Source organism: Gobio gobio, assembly GCF_949357685.1.
Source record: "Gobio gobio genome assembly, chromosome: 3".
Lineage (NCBI taxonomy): Eukaryota > Metazoa > Chordata > Actinopteri > Cypriniformes > Gobionidae > Gobio > Gobio gobio.
Window position 1 is genome coordinate 39,495,624 of NC_137099.1, and position 22,897 is coordinate 39,518,520.

General features: G+C 39.2%; 1 long non-coding RNA gene across 1 annotated transcript in view; it reads left to right on the forward strand.

The window, feature by feature from the left end:
* Positions 1–7,251: 7,251 nt before the first annotated feature.
* The window catches only part of LOC307123509, a 34,490-nt gene continuing 18,844 nt past the window's right edge, over positions 7,252–22,897 (forward strand). Inside the window, exons 1-2 of the long non-coding RNA XR_013816175.1 lie at positions 7,252–7,913; positions 7,999–8,068. This is a non-coding gene — a long non-coding RNA (uncharacterized lncRNA). The remainder of the gene's footprint in view (positions 7,914–7,998; positions 8,069–22,897) is intronic.

The following is a 22,897-nucleotide window of genomic DNA, read 5'->3' on the forward strand; positions in this document are numbered from 1 at the left end:
TTGTGTAAATTATTTATTGTTTATTGTAGAGTTTACTGTGCTGTGAGTAATTGTGGGCGCATCAGTGTAATCTGATGCTGCTTTAAATGTTGTACATGTCATGTCATGACTACCATGTTGCTCGGAACTGCACCTAAGAATTTCACCTACTGTTGCACTTGTGCATTTGTAGAGTGACAAATAAAGTGATTTGATTTGATTTTGATTTTGATTTTGATAGCAGGAACATGATTTACTAGCTATTGCTAGTCAGAATTGCATCTGTTTTCCTGGAACTATACATTTTATTTATATGTAACCAGTGTTGGGGAAAGTTTCTTTGAAAATTAATGCATTACAATTACTCCCTTAAAAAGTAACTAATTGAGTTACTTAGTTACTTTTTAATCAAAGTAATGCGTTACGTTACTTTTACGTTACTTTTTCTCACCTGGGTTGGGCTTATTTTTTAGTGCAAATGTAAAGACTCTTTCACACCAAAATTGAAATAATAAGCCTCAGACTGAGGTAAAAATGCAAATTCACGCGTGTGTACAGTAGAGGACGCAGCTAAAAAAGAACCTTTCAGCTGTGCTGCCATTCTGGATAATGGAAGAAAAGGTCGCAGGAGAAAAAAGTTTAACACTTACTTCTCCAACAAAAACAAAAAAATATTAAGTCATTTTTGCTCATGGTTTAACTGAATCATCGAAGGTTAGCAGAAAGACATTGGTCAATAAAGGTAGATTAAAATATTTGTTTTATTTAATATTTAATTATTGGAGGTTTGCATAGTATTCTGATTTTGCATTTCACTGATTTTATTCATTTTGAGGAATATTGAATCTTTTTTTGAGCAAGTGAGATGAATAAATGCTCACATTTAGTCTAGAACTACAATAACACGTTTACACACAACACCTCTGCACTTAGGCCGCGGGTCCACCAAAGCGTTTTTTCACGCAGCTGGCTGGCCTATTCAATTGTTTTTCACTATGAGCGTAACAAGGCACTGAGCGAGTATTTCACGCTCAAGCGCTGAGCGTTCAGCATTTTTTACTGGTCGCCGAGAGTTGAAGAATGTTCAACTTTGAGTAAAACGCAGCGCTCATCACTGTCACTTACAAATACAACACAGACCAACCGCCACATTCTGCTTGTACTGTACAATGTCAACAGATGCAACAAGCAGTATAATAACGGAACAAAATTATTTAAAACAAGAGCCAGATCAAATACTTTACATTGTATCAGCATTTTTTATATAGAATCAATATAGAAACAAACTATCCGTGAAATGAGATACTAGTAACACTTCCGCGGATATTCCGTATCATAACAAGCAAAGAATCTCAACTGAAAAAAAATGCTGCGCTGCCAAAACGCTCTCAAGCGCCCACAGCGGAGAACAGAGCGCCTAACGTTTTATGCCAGCTAAAAATGCTTTGGTGGACACGTGGCCTTACTCTCGATTTTTCTCAACATGGGGACAGGAGAGCTGTCAGGCAAATAAATGTGAAAAAGTAACTTGCATTACTTTTTTGAAAAAGTAACCGCCATCTTGTTTGGTCAATGGCAAAGAAATAGAAAAATATCTCAGATTGGCAACATTTTAGGCACCTGAGAAACAAATGTGTTTCTCAAATACGTAAAGCAAAATTTGATTTTTATGTACATGAATTATGTGATAGTTCAAATTTTGGAAAGTTATAAAATCCATTTCTTCTGACTCTCGGGATGCTGTACTGCCAAATATATTGAAGTTCAATGATAAAATTATTACAGATAGGAAAAGTATGCTAGATTCCCTAAATCAGCACTTTATATCTTCTGGGTTGTTGTTTGAGCATGCAACACAACAACAGAGGAGACCAGAGGACTACTCTTTGTTTAGGGAAAATGTACCAATCAATTTTGAACTTGTTCCTATTTCGACACAGGAGGTATGTGATGCTCTTAGAGGGCTAAATGTTAAGAAATCTGCAGGTCCGGATGGGTTGGATCCCTACTTTTTAAATATTGCTGCTGAACATATTGCAGAACCTTTGACACACATTTTCAATCTGACTATTGAAACTGGATTAATACCGAGTGTATGGAAGTCAGCATATGTCACTCCTTTATTAAAGAGTGGGGACCGATCAAATCCAAACAATTATAGGCCAATATCTAAGCTATCAGCTTTAGCCAAGGTTCTAGAAGGACTTATAAGTGACCAGTTGAAAGACTATTTAGAAACAAAAAATATTTTAAATGATTCACAGTCGGGTTTTCGTAAAAAACACAGTACCGTTACTGCTACTATGAAAGTGTTAATTGATTTTATAAGTGCTATTGATTCTAAAGAATATTGTGCTGCTCTATTCTTAGATCTTTCAAAAGCGTTTGATACAGTTGACCACTATGTTCTGTCACAGAGATTGGTGGATATTGGGATGTCTTCAAAGGCTGTCAAATGGTTTGGCAACTATTTGAATGGCAGAACACAAAGTGTATATGTTGATGGTGTGTCCTCAAACTCATTACTTATACAAAAAGGTGTCCCCCAGGGGTCCATTTTGGGTCCCATTTTATTTACTATTTATACAAATGACTTGTGTCAGAATGTAACAAAAGTAAAGTGTCATTTTTATGCGGATGATACGGTTTTGTTTTGTTCTGCCCCGTCCTTGAAAAATGCAATAGAACATCTGCAATCCTCTTTTATAATTATTCAGAAGAATCTTAATAAATTGCGACTTGTATTAAATGCAGATAAAACTAAAATGATGTGCTTTTATAAATCAAGGAAAATAGAAGATGCTTGTCAAATTGTTACACTAGATGAGAAAGTAATTGAACGAGTATCAGTATATAAATATCTTGGTTTCCTTTTAGAAGAAAATTTGTCTTTCAAACAGCATATAGAGTGTTTAACAAAAAAACTTAGAGTAAAGTTGGGGTTCTATTATAGAAACAAAGGCTGTTTCTCTTTTAGTACGAGAAAAACACTTATACAAACAACATTTTTGACAATGCTGGATTATGGTGATATTTTATACATGCATGCAAATCAATCTTCTTTGAAAATGTTGGATTCAGTATATCATGCAGCACTGAGATTTGTAACTGATTCAAATTTCCGTACTCATCACTGTAGCTTGTATGAGAGTGTGGGCTGGCCATCTTTGCACAATCGCAGGCTGGAGCACTGGTATACTTTTCTTTTTAAGGCCATACTTTGTAAATTGCCTTCTTACTTATGTACTCTTCTGACTCCAAAAGTCACTGCGAGGAATTGTAATCTTAGATCATATGGGCAAATCATGTATGATATCCCACGAACGCGAACTGTTTTCGGTGAAAGTGCTTTTAAAGTTTTTGCACCTTTTTCCTGGTATACATTGCAGAAACAGCTCAAATTTGAGTATCTACCGACAATGACACAGTTTAAAACTAGGATAAAGGACTATTTGAGTACTAAATGCACATGTGATGTTATTGAGTGCTGCTGGTGATTTTGTTGAGATGATGTTAAAGTGTTAAATGTCTTCCTTCGTCTTCTTCTTTTTTTATTTGTGTGTATATGTATTTTATTTTTCTGCCGTCTTGGCCAGGACTTCCTTGAAAAAGAGATTTTGAATCTCAATGGGATTATTTCCTGGTAAAATAAAGGATAAATAAAAAAAAATAAAAAAAATCAGATATTTTGTTGTAAATTTTAAAAGTAATGCGTTACTTTACTAGTACTTGAAAAAGTAATCTGATTACTTAACTGAAGTTACTTGTAATGTTTTACCCCCAACACTGTCTGTAACAATACATTTGTCAGTGTTTAGGTGAATACTAGTATATCCACCTTATTTTTAGCAGGTGTGGCCATTTGTAACTTGCATGTGCGAGGCTTCCGGTGTCGTCCTCTACCAGTTATTTTAGCTGTATAAAAACAGTCCATTATGCTGCTTGATATTGCAAACTGGTATTTGTTATTGTATTACTTTAATTAGCATAATCATCATAACACGCGTGCTTGTAGTGCAAATAATTTTACAGTAGTGCAATTTCTTAGTGGCTAATGAATAGGAAGTCTCAAATTTTCACTGAAAATAGCTTGCTTCAGTGTGGCAAAATAAGATTGATAGATAATATCAGAGCTAATAGTGTTTTAATTTCACTTGGTCTTTAAGCATTGGCTCATTAGCAAAATCCTCATGAATAACATTCTCCTGCACAAGAAATGTCAGATCACAACAGCAGACATCACCAGAGGTGTTCTGGCATTACGCTCATCGCCGCATCTTAGGACACGATAGACATTTGCGCCAGCCCATCTCCCTGTGCATTTCGCGTCTCATGAAATACAGACTAACCCTGCACTCAAGCAATTAGCCCCCTTCACAACACCATTTTGACTGCCAATTTGTCTACCATGGAACATAATGCAGAGAGTTGTTGGCAAGCGCCCAGCATGCTAATGGAATTGCCAGAGTGTTTTGTTTCTCTGCGAGTAACCACGGTGGCTTTGTGCTGTCAAGTCGCGGAGATAGCCAATGGTAATTGAGTGTGTCCTGTAGCTGCCACGTTTAGGAATCACTGAGCACCTTTGGCCTTGCACATTATGACATCAAGGGCGCAACTGGGATTCATAGTAGAATGTGTGCAGATGGGACAGACAAAGGGGTGGATAGAGAGAAATAATAGTAAATTAAAATCACCTTTAACAGCTGGCATTTTCCTGAATCTTTGTTTGATCTGAAATGTCCGAGGGTTTCATTAGTATGAATTATGACTAGAACTGAAGAGCACAGGACAGCTACATCAATTTCTCTGCAAATCCATGCACTTTTATTTTATTTGTCCTGGAGTTAATTAGAGTCAAAGGGTACTCAAAGTGCTATAATAGTTCAGTCTGAGGCTGCTGCCACAAATATGTGCAAATGCCAAGTTGCATGCACTCTCGCTGCTGTCAATTACCGTCTCATAGATGTTTGGTTGACATTTTAAATTCACGCTCTCATGCAGCACCACTTAGCCATTGTATGTTCATAGTTACTAGGGAGATTAGGTACTTTATTGATCCCTAAGAGAAAGTTTAGTGCAAATCAGCAGCAACTGCTAACAGAGAAATCACAGCTATGCCTATATACGGACGTTTCAACCAATGCTGCTCATACACTAAATTACTTTCTAAGTTGTCGGATTGCTGATATTGTCACTTTTTTTCAACCATCCATCGTTGGTTCGAGTCTAAACACATTTCACTTTGCTGGACTTGGATCTCAGGCATGTCTATATATTTAACCTGCTGTATATTTTTTTGAAAATTCATATATAGTGATCGTCACTCATGTTAACAAGCACCAATTTGTCTCAGATTTTGGGCTTTTGTTGGCAATCTCCATTAACTGTCAACGAGTGTGAAATCAGGGCTAAAATGTGTTGTGCGTGGGCGGAATAAGGACACTTTTAGCCCTGTAGCGTTTTTGAAGAAAAAAAGTCTCTAAAACACACTTTTCAAACTCTCATTAGTAATTTTTTTTGTCCACTAACAATTTCCGACAGCTCCAACAAATCATACATTTATTTTTTTAAATCATGAAAAAACAATAATTTCTAAAATGTAACATTTTCTATCTTGTTTAATAGCATTTTGTGCTGAAATTACAATCTTGCCAAGGCTAATTTTGAATCATTCACATTTTTGAATCAGATTTTGACAAAATTACAGCAAATGAAATGGCGCACAATAAAAATAGTCTGTCTACAAGTGATAATTACCTGACTTTTCTTTTCTTGTTTTTAAAAACAAAAAGAAATCTCATAAATCTCATATTTCATCTCAAGCTCTGGACTGACACGGTTGCCTCCTTGTACACTTCAGAAGAAAGTCAACCCTCATTTTTGAACAATTTATATAAACATTACAATAAATATTGCAATTGTTCAATTCACTATTGATTTAAATTATGATTGACCTCAACTCATAGTTTGATAAAACTATAAGGACCAAACAATAAATAAAAGGCATTTGAAAAGTTGCATCAATTAATTATGAAGGCATGGTAAAAACCATTTAAATGTGATCTTCACATAACACAAATAAGTTGAGATCTTTTAGTTATAAAAATAAACCCCAAGTGCCAAAGTTGAAGAACACCTAGGCTATACAGAAAGTAACCGTGTTATAGGAAAATGACAAGAAAGTATAGTAGGCATGAGTGGTTGAAAACAAGTTTGTCTGACCATTCAGACTCTATATTGATTACAAAAACAGAGACAATTTCTATTGACTAAATATTCCCTATATATACTGCTCAAGGGTAATGAAGTCAGAGAGCAGAGTTATGACTGGGGAGTGTCACACACACAATCTCAATCTTGCCATCCCAGGAGACCAGCCAGGATATTTCCATAAACATAATTAGGCTGAATCAGTAAAGCATCGTCTTGCATGTCAATCGCAGTGTGTTTGCGCCATGGAAGATGCACAAAGGCTATAGCGAGATGAGATTGTACAGTTAGGAGCTGTTAGACTCAAAGTGACATGGCAGGTTGAGCACTTACGTCTGCTGTGCAGTCACTTTGAGAATTTTATCGACCGGGATGTCAGGGGAGAAGATAGCTGCTCGTTGCTCTTACTAAAATGGATGCTGTTAGCGAGCTACCAAAACTATGTCGCCATGGCGTGCACACTTGGGAGGGGAGGACACTGATAAATAGCGTCAATGAGAAATACAGTGTTTTTAATGTGTCAATACACATTCCATCATATTGTATCATTGCCTTTTATCTATTAGCTATTTATATAAGAATATCAGGTGCATGTGTTTCTGGTTAGCATTTACCCTGGGCTCAATGGCAATGAAAAACCTTAAAACTGGATAACTATTCGGCAGGTTGCCGCTTAAAAAGCCAGTCAGGTTCAGAGATGGCTCTTCAAATGTTCTGCAAATGGCAAGACAGTTGACAGGATGGTAAAAGCTTGTATTTCATGTTTTTATAGGGGCTAACTTTCTCATCAGCACTGCAGAGATCTGAGGCATAAAAAGATAAAGTGCACGCTCATCTAGGCATTTATAACAAAAATATGATGCACTGACACCATAGAATTAGAATCAAGTTGAAAAATTCAGGGTGATCCGTATGGTTCGCCTCTAAGAATGCTATAACTGATCACTTGTTTGTAAACCTGTACAATATATCAGGATTAATGGAGACTTAACACATTTATGCTTGCAGTTTACGTGTTGACAAATGTAGAATAATTGAGGCTTTAGATCTGTGGAAACCTCAGTAATGGTTTGATGCAGTCTTCAAGATTCACTGCAGTGATTTTCACCAGTGACATCTCATATTGTTCTAGGAATAGCAAGCTGAAATACAGTAGCTCATCATTAGATAAGGAGGTCAACCTTGAAGATCTCTGCCATCAAGTGGTCAAATTGTACCATGCACTTCAGGCATAATTCAGACTCCAGGCAATAGTTTGTGAATTATTATGGATAAATCCTTAAATATGTTTTAATGTTTACAATATTAAATTATTTAATCAGTAAATTTATGCCACAAACATGGAGGTGAAAAGACCAGTTTGTTTTTCATTTTTTCACACTTCATTTTGGCAAGGCAGATAAATGTTTTTTGTCCCAGGTATAAAATGTTCAGCTGTTCACCTTTTTTCTTTTTTCATCTTAGTTTCATAGCATTTTGTGGGTTTCTTTACAACAGTAATTCCCGATATTGGAATATCATCAAGAGCAGTGATAAATTGGTGTGTTCACGTCAAGTCGGAAGTAGGCCACCATAATAAAATTCCGACTAATAAAAAAGCGTTCACTTTCTCCCTTTTGTCATTTTATAATAGGCTAACAGCCATTTCGACATGACGTTATGCACCTTATGGCCCAGAAGCACCAGGACTTCTTCATCGTTTGTTCTCCGTTTACGAGATCAAGGTAGATTGGCAGCCACAATTGTTTTTATGAGTGAATCATTGAATTATTGACTCAAACGATTGATATAAAATACTGATTCATTCAGGAAAGAAACATCGGTGTTGCTCAGAGACGGTCGTTTGGAACTTTTTTCGTTGGAAGAACAAATAGATGAGGTAAAATCAAATAAATATCACACTCACAATTAACAATGTTTGCAGTTAATTTTATTTAATGTAGCTAGCTATGTTTTAAGCTAAACAATTCAAATACACAGCTTATTTATATTGGTTATATTTTGTTTTATTAACATTGTAAACCCCACAATGGTGTTACATACAAATCTAAGACAGAGCTCTGAAGCAACCTTTGACCTTATTATAATAATAGCCTTTCTGGACAAAGTTACGGCAGAGCAGTTCACTTTTTCACACTTCCGTTTATATCAGCATGTTTAATTTTTTTCTTAACCGCTTGAATAGAAAGGCTAAATGACACATATTCTGGCATATACACTGGCTTAAAGTTAGCCTGGTCCTACCAGACTCGTACATTTCATTTGTACAGAGAGTCTGGCCACTCTCCATTGACAAGCGTTAACTTCCTTGAAGGTGGGAACTCTGTTGAAGTTTAAAACTATTGGATCTGCCCAGAGCCACCCTGGATCTGCCATAACCAATCGCTAACGTTTGGTCGTGACGTATGTCATCTCAAACTAGCGCACGACATCAGCGCCATTGTTCTCAGCCACTCCCTCTGTTCGCTGATTGGACCGGTTAAAATTTGACCGTAGAAAACCAGAGAATATACCGCAATCCCAGACGGAGTACTGAAGGAAAATGAAAATTGAACGGAAGTATGTGGAGGGCGGAGTCAGGCTAGCTTAAATTCAGCATGAAATCAAAAATGAACAATTCTTGTTATTATTAGTAGCCATCCATCCATCCATCTTCTTCCGCTTATCCGGGGCCGGGTCGCGGGGGCAGCAGTCTAAGCAGAGATGCCCAGACTTCCCTCTCCCTAGACACTTCCTCTAGCTCTTCCGGGGGGACACCGAGGCGTTCCAAGGCCAGTCGGGAGACATAGTCCCTCCAGCGTGTCCTTGGTCTTCCCCGGGGCCTCCTCCCGGTTGGACATGCCCGAAACACCTTCCCGGGAAGGCGTTCAGGAGGCATCCGGAACAGATGCCCGAGCCACCTCAGCTGTCCCCTCTCGATGTGGAGGAGCAGCGGCTCTACTCCGAGTTCCTCCCGAGTGACTGAGCTTCTCACCTTATCTCTAAGCGAGCGCCCAGCCACCCTGCGGAGAAAGCTCATTTCGGCCGCCTGTATCCGGGATCTTGTCCTTTCGGTCATGACCCAAAGCTCATGACCATAGGTGAGAGTAGGAACGTAGATTGACCGGTAAATCGAGAGCTTCGCCTTACGGCTTAGCTCTTTCTTCACCACGACAGACCGGTACATCGACCGCATTACTGCAGAAGCTGCACCGATCCGTCTGTCAATCTCCCGTTCCATCCTCCCCTCACTCGTGAACAAGACCCCTAGATACTTGAACTCCTTCACTTGAGGCAGGAACTCTCCACCAACCTGAAGTGGGCAAGCCACCCTTTTCCGACTGAGGACCATGGCCTCGGATTTGGAGGTGCTGATCCCCATCCCAGCCGCTTCACACTCGGCTGCAAACCGTCCCAGTGCATGCTGAAGGTCCTGGTTAGAAGGGGCCAACACGACAACGTCATCCGCAAAGAGCAGAGACGAAACCGTGTGGTCCCCAAACCTGACACCCTCCGGCCCTTGGCTGCGCCTAGAAATTCTGTCCATAAAAATTATGAACAGAACCGGCGACAAAGGGCAGCCCTGCCGGAGTCCAACATGCACCGGGAACAAGTCTGACTTACTGCCGGCAATGCGGACCAAACTCCTGCTTCGGTCATACAGGGACCGGACAGCCCTCAGCAAAGGACCCCGTACCCCATATTCCCCCATATTCTACTATTATTAGTAGCATATTACTTAATTTGGAATATTGCAGTATTTGTATTGCTCATCATTATTTTTTTTAAATGCATGTGCCCTTGTTATCTTTAACAAAAATAACTTTCCTCTTGTAATGATCTCTGATGATGTGTTTACTCCAGGAGGGCGAGACAACCTGTCACTCACATGAGATCACAGCAAAAACAAACCACAACCATCAAACAATCTAATTATTTCTCAATGGACAAAATGAAGTCCAACCCTAAATTTTTTTCTTGTTCGAGAAACCGTTTCACACGGATATACAGTGGGGCAAAAAAGTATTTAGTCAGCCACCAATTGTGCAAGTTCTCCCACTTAAAAAGATGAGAGAGGCCTGTAATTTTAATCATAGGTACACTTCAACTATGAGAGAAAATCACATTGTCTGATTTGTAAAGAATTTATTTGCAAATTATGGTGGAAAATAAGTATTTGGTCACCAACAAAAAAGCAAGATTTCTGGCTCTCACAGACCTGTAACAACTTCTTTAATACCCCTTTTCCACCAAAGCAGAGCCAGAGCTAGATCGGAGCCAGAGCCTAGTTTCAAATCGGTTCTTTGTGTTTCCACACCCAAAGCCCTAGCTCCGAGCCAGGAAAAGTGGTTCTTAAGTAGCACCAAAACATTGCTGGGCTAGAACAGGGCTAGAAGTAAGAACCGATTACGTCAGGCGCTGGGGGCGGGGTCAACAAGACCAACACAAACTTGAGATCCGCCATTGTTGAAATAGCAGCTAATGGAGCTAACAGCTGCTGTTCGTTTGTAATCTCCGTCTATACAAATTACGGCGAACTGCATGAATGCGTTGGATTCGCTGTGTTTTCGTTGTGTTTTGATGCCGATGTAGGATCGTAAAGCCATGTGAATCAATAGTAACGCAACGTTTGCATTGTTGATGGAAGGCTTGTTCGCAGCTGTGCAGACCGATCGCAGTATGATAACGAGTCCAGTGAGAGCATATGACTCCTTATGCTTTTGATTCACTCATGCGTTTTTTATCATACGTGGATCGGTGTGCGCAGCGCCGATGCATCTTGAACAAGCCTGGTGTGTGTGTGTTTCCCGCTGCGCTGCCTCGCTAGCGTTGCTGAGAAAGATGATACGTATACAGTGACGTAAGACATGGCTCTGTTGTGGCTCTCAGCCCGTGGAAAAGCAAACGGTTCTTAGAAGGCTCCTCAGTCGAACCAAATATGAACTGGGACTAGCTCTGGCTCTGAATTAGCTCTAGCACTGCCTTGGTGGAAAAGGGGTTTATGAGGCTCTTCTTTCCTCCAGTTGTTACCTGTATTAATGGCACCTGTTTGAACTCATTATCAGTATAAAAGACACCTGTCCACAACCTCAAACAGTCAGACTCCAAACTCCACTATGGCCAAGACCAAAGAGCTGTCAAAAGACACCAGAAACAAAACTGTAGATATGCACCAGGCTGGGAAGACTGAATCTGCAATAGGTAAGCAGCTTGGTGTGAAGAAAACAACTGTGGGAGCAATTATTAGAAAATGGAAGCATAAATCTACCTCGATCTGGGGCTCCACGCAAGATCTCACCCCGTGGGGTCAAAAAGATCACAAGAACGGTGAGCAAAAATCCCAGAACCACACGGGGGGACCTAGTGAATGACCTGCAGAGAGCTGGGACCAAAGTAACAAAAGGCTACCATCAGTAACACACTACGCCGCCAGGGACTCAAATCCTGCAGTGCCAGACGTGTCCCCCTGCTTAAGCCAGTACATGTCCCGGCCTGTCTGAAGTTTGCTAGAGAGAATTTGGATGATCCAGAAGAGGATTGGGAGAATGTCATATGGTCAGATGAAATCAAAATAGAACTTTTTGGTAAAAACTCAACTTGTCGTGTTTGGAGGAGAAAGAATGCTGAGTTGCATCCAAAGAACACCATACCTACTGTGAAGCATGGGGGTGGAAACATCATGCTTTGGGGCTGTTTTTCTGCAAAGGGACCAGGACGACTGATCCGTGTAAAGGAAAGAATGAATGGGGCCATGTATCGTGAGATTTTGAGTAAAAACCTCCTTCCATCAGCAAGGGCATTGAAGATGAAACGTGGCTGGGTCTTTCAGCATGACAGTGATCCCAAACACACCGCCCGGGCAATGAAGGACTGGCTTCATAAGAAGCATTTCAAGATCCTTGAGTGGCCTAGCCAGTCTCCAGATCTCAACCCCATAGAAAATCTTTGGAGGGAGTTGAAAATCCGTGTTGCCCAGCGACAGCCCCAAAACATCACTGCTCTAGAGGAGATCTGCATGGAGGAATGGTCCAAACTACCAGCAACAGTGTTTAAAAACCTTGTGGAGACTTACAGAAAACTTTTGACCTCTGTTGCCAACAAAGGGAATATAACAAAGTATTGAGAATAACTTTTGACCAAATACTTATTTTCCACCATAATTAGCAAATAAATTCTTTAAAAATCAGACAATGTGATTTTCTGGATTTTTTTTTCTCATTCTGTCTCTCATAGTTGAAGTGTACATATGATGAAAATTACAGGCCTCTCTCATCTTTTTAAGTGGGAGAACTTGCACAATTGGTGGCTGACTAAATACTTTTTTGCCCCACTGTATATATGCCACAATAGGTAAGAAAACACAATGCAACTTCTGTTTCATGCTGACTTTAAGCATGAAATGCCATTTCCAATAAATTTTTTTTCATTTCAGTCCTCATGAAATCAAACTCGATCTTATTTACTTTGTTAGCACACATTACAGGTCTTAGGGTGAACAATTAATCCGTGCAAGTTAATACACAGGAAGAAATAGTTTGCCCTAGTAATCTTTAATCAAAATCTAAAAAGTAACTTCCGGTCTGGAATTGCGTTCCCTTTCCAATGACGGCAGTTTGACGGCTTGGGTTTGAATATCCTTAACCACTCCTCTCCAACCGTTAGTCTGCTATGAGCGAGAGATGGAGAGGAGGAGCACTGAAGTGTAACCCTGCCCTCTATTCAATATTCCGTTTCACTTGGAAATACGTCACAGCACTGAAATAAAATCAGTTGCAACTTCCGGTTCACTGGGACTTTAAAAGATATGTTTGAAGTATGATAGCTTATAATTCGTTTAATTAGTATAATTTGTTTAATTAGATTCTAGTGTTACTTTCTCCATCTCATAAAGGCACCCTCACACTGAGCACAAGTAAGCGACGTGAATGTACGACACGATGCCGCTCTCGAATTGAAACATTAGATCACACCAGGTCCAGGCATGATCAATTGTGGCACGAAAAAGGGAATGGTCCTCACTGCAGAACACTAGATCCAGGTTGGATCCAGATCCAACTCCCCCCACTTTACATATGAAAAGCGTCTCGCTGCAGCCTGCAGTGGACATCCAACCCGGCCCATTTCCAATTGTGACGTCAGAGGCCAGGTCAATGCTGCCATGCAGCTGAGCTGATTCTTAATATTCTTATATTGGTCGTGCCAATCACAGTAGGCTACTGATTGCCTACAAACACTGATCCCTAAACCTACCCGTCTCCACCCCCTGGATCTGGACCTAACCTTGCCCCTGGATCTTGTGTACTGCAGCGAGGAGCTACTGGGGAAAGGCAAGGTTTTTTTTCTTCAACCAGTGTGCCAATTTTTCCACCATCGCCCCATGAGCTTTGGATCACGTGCCTGGAGCCGTTGCTGTTGCACAAAAGGGCGAGATTGGTGGCGCTGTTTTGAAAACCAGTGTAAACAGAAGAAAAGTATTCCGGATAAGAGAAGAGAATGGATGTTGAGTTCTTGTTATCATTAGTGTCTGAGAACAGAGACACACACATTCAATCACGTCTGCTCCCGTTTATTCGTGTTCACATGGCTTGACTTATCAGCATCCAATATCAATTTTAGCTGAAAAGTGTGCACATTTGGCGAAATATTGATTTACTCTCACGTTTACTTCATATTTATTTATACAGAATATAATTTCTATTAAATTTCCACTGAATTATGATTTGATGAGCTTGAAACAGCATAAAGAGCACTGTTTTTTCTTCTGGGTGCGTCTGTGAGTCAAAGAGCGCTCATTTGCTCTAGATCTGTCAAATGTGATTTGAAAGCATACATAACCATATGCTCTCTAATAGCTCTTGCAGTACTTTGATGTCATACACAGATTGGTTTGCGCAGCCATAGATATTTATACGCAGATGCCACATTTGAGCGCTTCAAACATGTCAATGTATCCGCCATCTTGGAACGGTCAACATTTCAGATGCTGTCGACACAGTATTTTATAAATATTTTCCAAGATGCTACAACATTAAGCACTCTCTGGTAGTAAAAAACGCAGAAATGGGACAACCTTTCATGTGTTGGTTTCTGTTTTTATATGTGTTAACTCAATATCACATAATCAAAATCCATTATAAAAGTTATTACAAGCACTCGATAATGGTTTAACCATAAACTATCATCGAGCGCTTGTAATAACTTTTATAACCGATTGCAATCTAAAGTTTTGTGCAAAAACAGTAATAATCTCATAAACTGTGATGTGTAGCTTGATGCTAATTGTAGCTCTAATGCACCTGTTACCCAGCTTCGATTCTATTTTATGATGTCTCGTAAGCATTATAGATAGTTTGTTTCTGGTGTAGTCCCAAACTTTATTTATCTTCATTTACTGTTGTGCAGCAGACGAGGTTAAAGGCATAAAGATACAATGAAAAATGCATTCTCTGTCAGCGCCACCTATCGTGTAGGCGTGAATTTAGCTGAAGGAAATCTCGATCGTTTCGTGTTTGGTGTGAACGCACTGTTTGTCAGCATTTCGCTCCACTTTATCGCATCGTGCTCAGTGTGAAACAGCCTTAAATTTTTTGATTCACTGATAATTGTTGACATTTTAAATTGTGGCTATTTTCTTGTATGATTTTCAAAGGACCAAATAAGGCTTCTGAAAAAGGTTAAGCACTTTTTTTTAATTGAAAGAGTCAATGGACTACTAAGCCAACAATAAAGCAATGGACTTCTTTCTAAAGCAATCATCCAAAAAACTCTTGCTGAATCATTCTGCTCTGTTTTATTCAGGCCAGGTTTTGTTGTGTGCTTTGGGCTGCTGGAAAATGAATCTTCGACCTAAACAGATTTCTGGCTGACTGAAACAGGTTCTCCTTGAGGATTTGCCTGTATTCAGCTCAATCCACATTGCTCTCGATTCCTTTCTCAAAAAGGAATTTCTTAGCTCTCCCAAAGAGGTAGAGTCCTAGAAATGCTTAAGACATTGATGTCTGGATAGTATTTCAGTCCATTTCAGTCAAATAACTCTGCCAGTGTTAAAGCTGGCATTTTGGTCACATCACTTACAATTGTTGTCTTGTTGCTCAGATTTGTAGGAGAGCCTGTTCTTACCAGTGTCTGAATTGCGCAGTGTGCTTTTTGGCATAAAGGTTTCTTTAAAACTGAGTCACGAACCCTATATGGTGGCAGCAAAATTGATCTGCTTCAAAGCCATTGATGTTTATGGTGCAGTTAAGGAAATTAATAAAAAAGACACTTGAAAGACACTTTTCTATTTGAAACCTTCCATAGGAAAGAAACATCATAAATTCTGGCATAAAATCAAAGGCATATGTATTGAATCATCATTTGCTGCCATCTTGTGGTTGGTAATAGCCTTTATACTCAAAAGACATTAGAGACGTCTCTGATAGTGTTGTAGCCTAACTCTTGGTCTTGAGACCAGTCTTAAAGGAACATGCCGAATTTTTGGGACTTTGGCTTATTCACCGTATCCCCCAGTGCTAGATAAGTCCATACATGCCATTCTCATCTCCGTGCGTGCCCTAACTCTGTCTGGCGCAACCACCGCTAGCCTAGCTTAGCACAAAGACTGGAGGTAAACGGCTCCAGCTAGCTTACTGCTCAATAAGTGACAAAATAACGGCAACATTTTCCTATTTACATGTTGTGATGTGTATAGTTACATCGTGTACCAAGATCAACGGAAAATGATAAACTGCGATTTTCTAGGCTGACATGGATCTCATTCCTGCGTAATAATCATGGAACTTTATGCCGTACCATGGGTGCAGCGGCGCAATGATATTACGCAGCGCCTGAAAATAAGCTAACTTCCGTCAACGTGACCACCTGCTTGCACAGAGAGCGTGCTGGGGACTATTTTCAGGCGCTGCGTAATATCATTACGCCTACTGCATCCGAAAATTCTGTCATCACTTACTCCCCGTCATTTTTCCAAACCTGTATGAGTTTCTTTGTTCGGTTTAACACAAAAGTTGTTTTGAAGAATGTGGATAACCAAGCGGTTTCTGGCCCCCATTGACTTCCATAGTACTGGGGACCAGAAATTGTTTGGACAGAATTTTTATTTTTGGGTGAACTATCCCTTTTAGAAAGGGTCAACACATCCATCACATGCCTCTTCACAGAAATACCTGGCCTTTGTCCAATAGCACTCTAAATGATCCTGAGCAGGAGGCTTCTTATCCAAATGGGACGGTTCACCGTCAGAGAGGCTTTGGGGTTTCTAAGAATTATCCCCAGAACCCTGTGACCTGGACGTGATTGCTCTCCTCACCACACAGCTGAGCAAAAGAGAGGCCCTCAGGCTTAAATGGGGTGAACTGAACAAGGAAAGACTGCAATATGCTAAGGGACAAAAGGTTTATAGAGGTTGGGGGAGAGGGTCAGATCACCTTGCCTGCCCTGGACTGCCCAGAGCTAAGGCTTGTGCCAGGCTGCCACAGGCATGGCTCTAGGACTGGGGAAAGGCCATTCCTCATTTGACGACCATTAGGGGGATGTGCCAGTGTTTATATACATGATTCTGCGATACACTGAAAGCAGAAGATGTGGTTGCGGGTGGGTGTAATTCTCACAAAGTCTTTGATGGCCTGATCACAGTGGACTTTAAGCTCGGTCTGATAAAGTGGCTGCAAGGCAAGTCTTTCAGGCTGATATTAATTTTACATACACTTAAATCCTATACATCTTTTATCTGTTTCATTATCTTTTCTGTCTCTTATTTAGTATAATCTAATTTCATTCTAGATTCATCCAGTGATCAAGCAGACACCATATTAGTAATAAAAAGTCAGTGTTTCATCTTATTTCTGTCTTTATCATTATCTGTATTCTCAATCTGTGCACTGGAAATGAGAAGCGTATTACCAATGTCTTTTTATGTTGAAATACTGCTAATGCATGAATACAGACTAAATGTAACCCAGTAATATACAATAATATAGCCATTAATAGCTAGATACACAAATTGAAGTATAAGGCATAAAAGAGCACATATAAAGGTAGTGCTTATTTATTGTGCAGTTTCTTAGTTTTGGATTATACTGTTGTAAGACCATTAGACACCAACGTTCAAATGTATGGGGTCAGGGAAATTAATACTTTTATTCAGAAAGGATGCATTACATTGATCAAAACTGACAGTAAAGACTTTTAAATTGTTACAAACAAATCTATTTCAAGTAAATGTTGTTCTTTTGATCTTTCTATTAATCAAAGAATACTGAAATCAATTATGTTTCCACAAAAATATGACCAATATCACCAAATTCTAAACGATCATGCGACACTGAAGTAATGACAGGAATTTCAGGAATAAATGACACTTTAAAGGTCCCATGGCATGAAATTTTCATTTTATGAGGTTTTTCAACATTAATATGAGTTCCCCTAGCCTGAATATTGTCCCCAAGTGGATAGAAATGTTGATCGGTGTAAAACCGAGTTGTGGCTGTCTTTCTCTGCCTTTGAGAAAATGACAGGCCAGACTAGCCAATCCTGAAGTCTCCTGGTTTGACGTCCAAGCAGGCACGGTTTCCTCCCTTTCCTCCGCCCAGAGAATCTGGCACGCCCATGCAAACGCTCGTCGAGAGATCATTGCATCATTGCTTGTGAACGAGTGAACGCTGGCAGTTTCTCAGTGTTTGGATGTACAAATGAAAACAGAAGTCTTTTTTCAGTTCCTTCTGATCTGTGATCAGTGATTTCTGATGTGTAGCTAATTATTTATTATTCGTGCACACAATGCGGCTTCTCTCTCTCCAGACAGAACGGTGTTTTCGTGTTTTATATCTTGTGAGTCAGTGTTTTTGTACGTCCTCGTCGCGTCTATCGGTTCTAAAATGTGCATACAGTCATGAGTTTCTGCTCAACATCAGCAGAGATAAACCTCACACACGCCGAAGCTCGGCCTTCAACATCCCCGACCCACAGTACTGCATCTGGCCCACAGCGGAGGCACCAAACGCGGCGTGAGATTAAGCAGAAGGAGGGTAAGGGTGAGCATATCCGGGCTAGCCAGCCTAGCCCCACAATAAACTGGATTACATCCGATTACTGCTGTTGTGTCTTTGTTTGCGCTGTGTACTCAACGCGCGTCACTGACGCTTTTATTTTATTTTAAAAATAATGCTATTATCAACACTTACTTTTAACTCGTTCATCTCGACAGCTGTAATGGTACTTTGCATGTGTTACAAAGTTGGTAGAATAATGATGAAGAGACGGACTCGGTGTGACTGTTTATTCAGAACTCTCAGATACAAACACAATAAACTCGCGCTGACTGACAGCGCTCTCATAACTCAGTAGTTACTATAAATAACTTTGTTAGCAATCGCTGAGCTCAGTCTCTGATACATTAGTGATGTCCGGTTCGCGAACGATCTTTCTTTTGAACCAGTTCTTTTTAGTGAACCGAATCAGTTCACCAAATCGGACTGAATCGTTCTAAACGGTTCGCGTCTCCAGTCAGCGCTGATCCATAATTTACTAAAGTTACTAACTTTCTGACATGAGTGACAGTCCCTCCGACTAGAAATAGACTAATAACCTAAAGTATATGCTGTAACTAAAACAGTTCAGACATGCTGAGAACTGATGTGAAGTGAACTCAGGTCCATCCGTCTCCCTGGCAGACTCGTGCCTGCTCGTGCCTCGATAAACCACGCCCCCTCCGCTCATATAAAATGCAAAGATGTCAGCCAATCACAACAGTGGGTGTTTTTACTGAAGTCTCACAGCAGACACGCCTCTTGAAGCAGGGCATTCAGCCACAGGGCAAACATCAGTATAGAAAAAATGCCTTTTATTTCTAAATTATGACATTTTATGATGTAAAAGTCATACTAACAATATAAGTACAGCTCAGGAAACATTATAAAATAATAGAAAAATGCCATGCCATGGGACCTTTAAAATATATTAAAATAGTACATTTTAATATTTAAAAATATTAGTTTTACTGCATTTTTGTAGCCTTGATTAGCCATTCTTTCAAAAACATTAAATAAAACAGACAGACCTTTAAACATTTTAACGTTAAGGTATGGATTATTTATATAGGAAATAATAATATATGGATAATTATTAAAAATTCTTTATTAATCCTTTAGGTTGGTTAAATTGACTGTGAGTCCACAGTAGAACACTAGAGGGCAGGGCTGCACAGTATATGACACATTTCATTGCTTTTGAAGGCATCTCCAAGGCATCCAAACTTTATACAGATGCCCTGGCTTTTACTTTTACAGCGATATGTATGCTCTTTTTAAAGTTATCACGCTATTATAGTTAAACCTTTTTAAAGTGTTGATTCTCAGAAGCTCAAACAGTAGAGCAGGGTGCTAGCAACAAGGTCATGAGTTTGATTCCCAGGGAATGCAAGGCCTGATAAAACGTGTAGTTGCGTTGTAAAAATGTGTCTGTCAAATGCATACATGTAGAACAAACACTTAAATTAATAAATCTTAAATCACTTTAATATTCATATATTGACTTAAGATCAGAAAAATAGCAATGCACAGCAGCATGTGTGTGACTAGATATTCCTGAACCAATCTATCTGTACTGACAGACAGCTAATTCAGTCAAGGAGAACTTTGTAAATAATTGGTGTTTTATGGATAGATAGACAGACGTGTGTTGTGATGCTATTCAGTCAAGTGTAATGTTCTATTCATGTAGTTAATATTTAGCAGATCTCATCAATTGGTCTCCAAGTTCAGCTCTCTGAGCCCATGTTGAGTTGTTGATAAACTGCAAGTAAAAAGCTTTTGTTGCCTAAAGCCAGTGAATCATATAATACTCTCTAAAGACACTGGATTATATGTTGAAAGGGCAAAGCACCCCGAGGCGATGAAAAAAGATGTATATTATGGGCTCAACAGCAAATGTACCTTTTGGATTATGCAAAATACTCTTTCATTAGTACGGGCTCTCAAAAAAGAAAGAGGGCTTTTTGAAGCAATTCACAAGCGGATTTGACAGAAAAGATTCAGATAACCATAATAATTGTTAATTCTTAACTACATTAAATGATATAATGTTAATATCTATTAAATCTGATTGTTTCTGTAAAATGTCCTGATATACACTGGAAGGAAAGATGACTATTCTTCATCAAAATTGGTCTCAGACATAAAGACAGGCATTACACTAATATAAAAAACATAAGACACAACAAAAACTAATGGAAAGAGAAACTAATCAGTAAAATCAAAATAAGTGTGATGGTTTAAACACAAGCAACATCTTTTTATATCTATTATAGTTTTTACGTATTTTGAAATGTTACAGTGAAATTACTATATTGTCACGCACGCGCGTTCAAAAGTTTGGGATTTGCATTAAATTTATCAACAAGTGGCAGTAAACATTGATAATGTTACAAAAGATTTATCTCTCAAATTGATGCTGTTCTTTCTGTTCACTTTGTATTCATCAAAGGATCCTGAAAAAAGTATTACGATTTTTTACAAGATTAATAATAAGAAATAATTTAAAGCTTTTTTTTGCAGCCATGGCGAGATTGAGACCTCTTTGTGAACCATAAAAAATGTGACCAACCCCAAACTTTTGAATGGTGTTGTGTGTGTGTGTGTGTGTGTGTGTGTGTGTGTGTGTGTGTGTGTGTGTGTGTGTGTGTGTGTGTGTGTTTTTCTATTAATTCATGAGTCTGCACACAGACTCAAGGGAACTCGTGTCACCGCGGGGACCTAAATTGAGGTCCCCATGAGGAAACAAGCTTATAAATACAGAATTAGTTTTTTTTTTAAATATGTAAAAATACTGTAATGTATAGCGTTAGGGGTAGGGTTAGTCTAAGGGGATAGAATATACAGTTTGTACAGTATAAAAACCATTACGTCTATGTAGAGTCCACACAAAGATAGTGGGCCAGACATGAGTGTGTATAACTTGCAGTTCTTCTAAATGTTTTTCCAATGCTATACACAAAATCATACAGTAAATCGGTGTAATGTTTTTTAGAGCTTCCTTGTCGATTAAATAGATGAGATTGAGAGTTGCAGGATATGTACAGTATGTGTGTTTCATGCACTTATGTAAAATGTTTTCTATGCATGTTCCTGTGTGCCTGTATGCTTGTGTCATTTAACAATCATTCCAAAGCAGTGTTACTCTCTTAAACACTGCAAGGGCTGCCATATCCTGAGCTTTTATGTGTGTTCATCATGTGTGTGTATGAGTAATGCTCCTGGGCAGTGTGTTTATGGTGCTACTTTAGTGAGGCCGCCCGGGGGTGAGGCAAGCAGAGTGCTAATGCAAAGCACCATGAGATTTTCAGGAACAACGTGGTGACATTAACAAGCTGTCAAGCACTCTGACGTTGCTCTGTTTAAAAACAAAAAGTAGGATCACCTCAGGTAGCACACACATTCTCTCTTATATCTCACACGCACACCTTTCTCCCCCCCAACCCTCTGTAGTTCTTTTTCTCTCTCTGCTGCACACGTTGCACTAATAGAGCATGGTGTTCTAGCCTAATGGAACCTGAACTAAAGAGAGTTTTCTGTTAAGGTATGAAGGGCCCTCAAGGCAAGAAGGCATTAGTCTATTTTGAGAAGGTGAATTCTAAATGATGTTATTAGGGATGAGTCTCGCCACCTTTTGCTCTCTTGCTCAAGGGAGTGAACCACCCCTTTCATTAGATGGGGTTGTAAGGCATTTCTTCTTTGGAAAGGGCTACATAATGGCAACAAAGCCAATTTAGCACATAGACCATCAGCACATTTTCGTGTTGTTTGAGTTAACAAGGTTTGCCTCGAACTTGCAGCAACATTGCAATCAGAAAGGTGTACATTAGACCGGCTTTTGACCCTACTATAACATTATAGGCGATGTGAAAGTGAAACCTGAGTTAAAAGTCAATTTTTGCTCTGTTAAAATACTGTGCCCTATGTACAGAACTTTAGTTCTCAGGACCTCTATTCAAAGGAATATTCAGGTTCAATACAAGTTAAGCTCAACCAACAGCATTTGTTTTTCATAAATTGTTTTTTTGATGTCTCTCGTTTCTTTAAAAAAAAGGGCAAAAATGGGGGTTGTGATGAGGCACTTACAATGGGAGTGAATTACATAAATTGTTTTTTATTAAACTTGTGCATTATCTGAGATTTAAAGCTATTTATGGTAATGCTTTATGGCAGCAAAGTTATACAATTGTAATACATAAAAGTTAATATAAGGTAAGTAAGTTAATATAAGTTTGCATACTGTTTCATTCATTCATTCACCATTTTTAGTCGTATCCGACTCTTGGTAATTCTATCGGCCATCTCTTGCCATACGCAAGAGATTGTCCATACATTTTATTGCAGATTATTTTTTCCAGCGTAGATCGCCAGGCCCCAACCCTTACATATCTTAAAAAAATATTCTTTATTGATCTATGGTTCCATGAAGAACCTTTCACATCTAACCTTTTTATTGCACAAAATGTTCTTTATGAAAAAGGGTTCATTAAGTTATTTTAAGAACTGTTTACTTCTTAAGGTTATTTGGGGAACGCAACATTGTTCGTCTATGGCGCCGCTATGAAAACCTCCTTTTTGGAACCTTAATTTTCAAGAGTGCCTCACTGTAGCCCAGAATTTGATTTAATTTTATAAGAAAATGAGGGACCATGTCGGAACCTAGTCTCAGACTAAAATGCATGTTTGAGTTGTTTTAACTG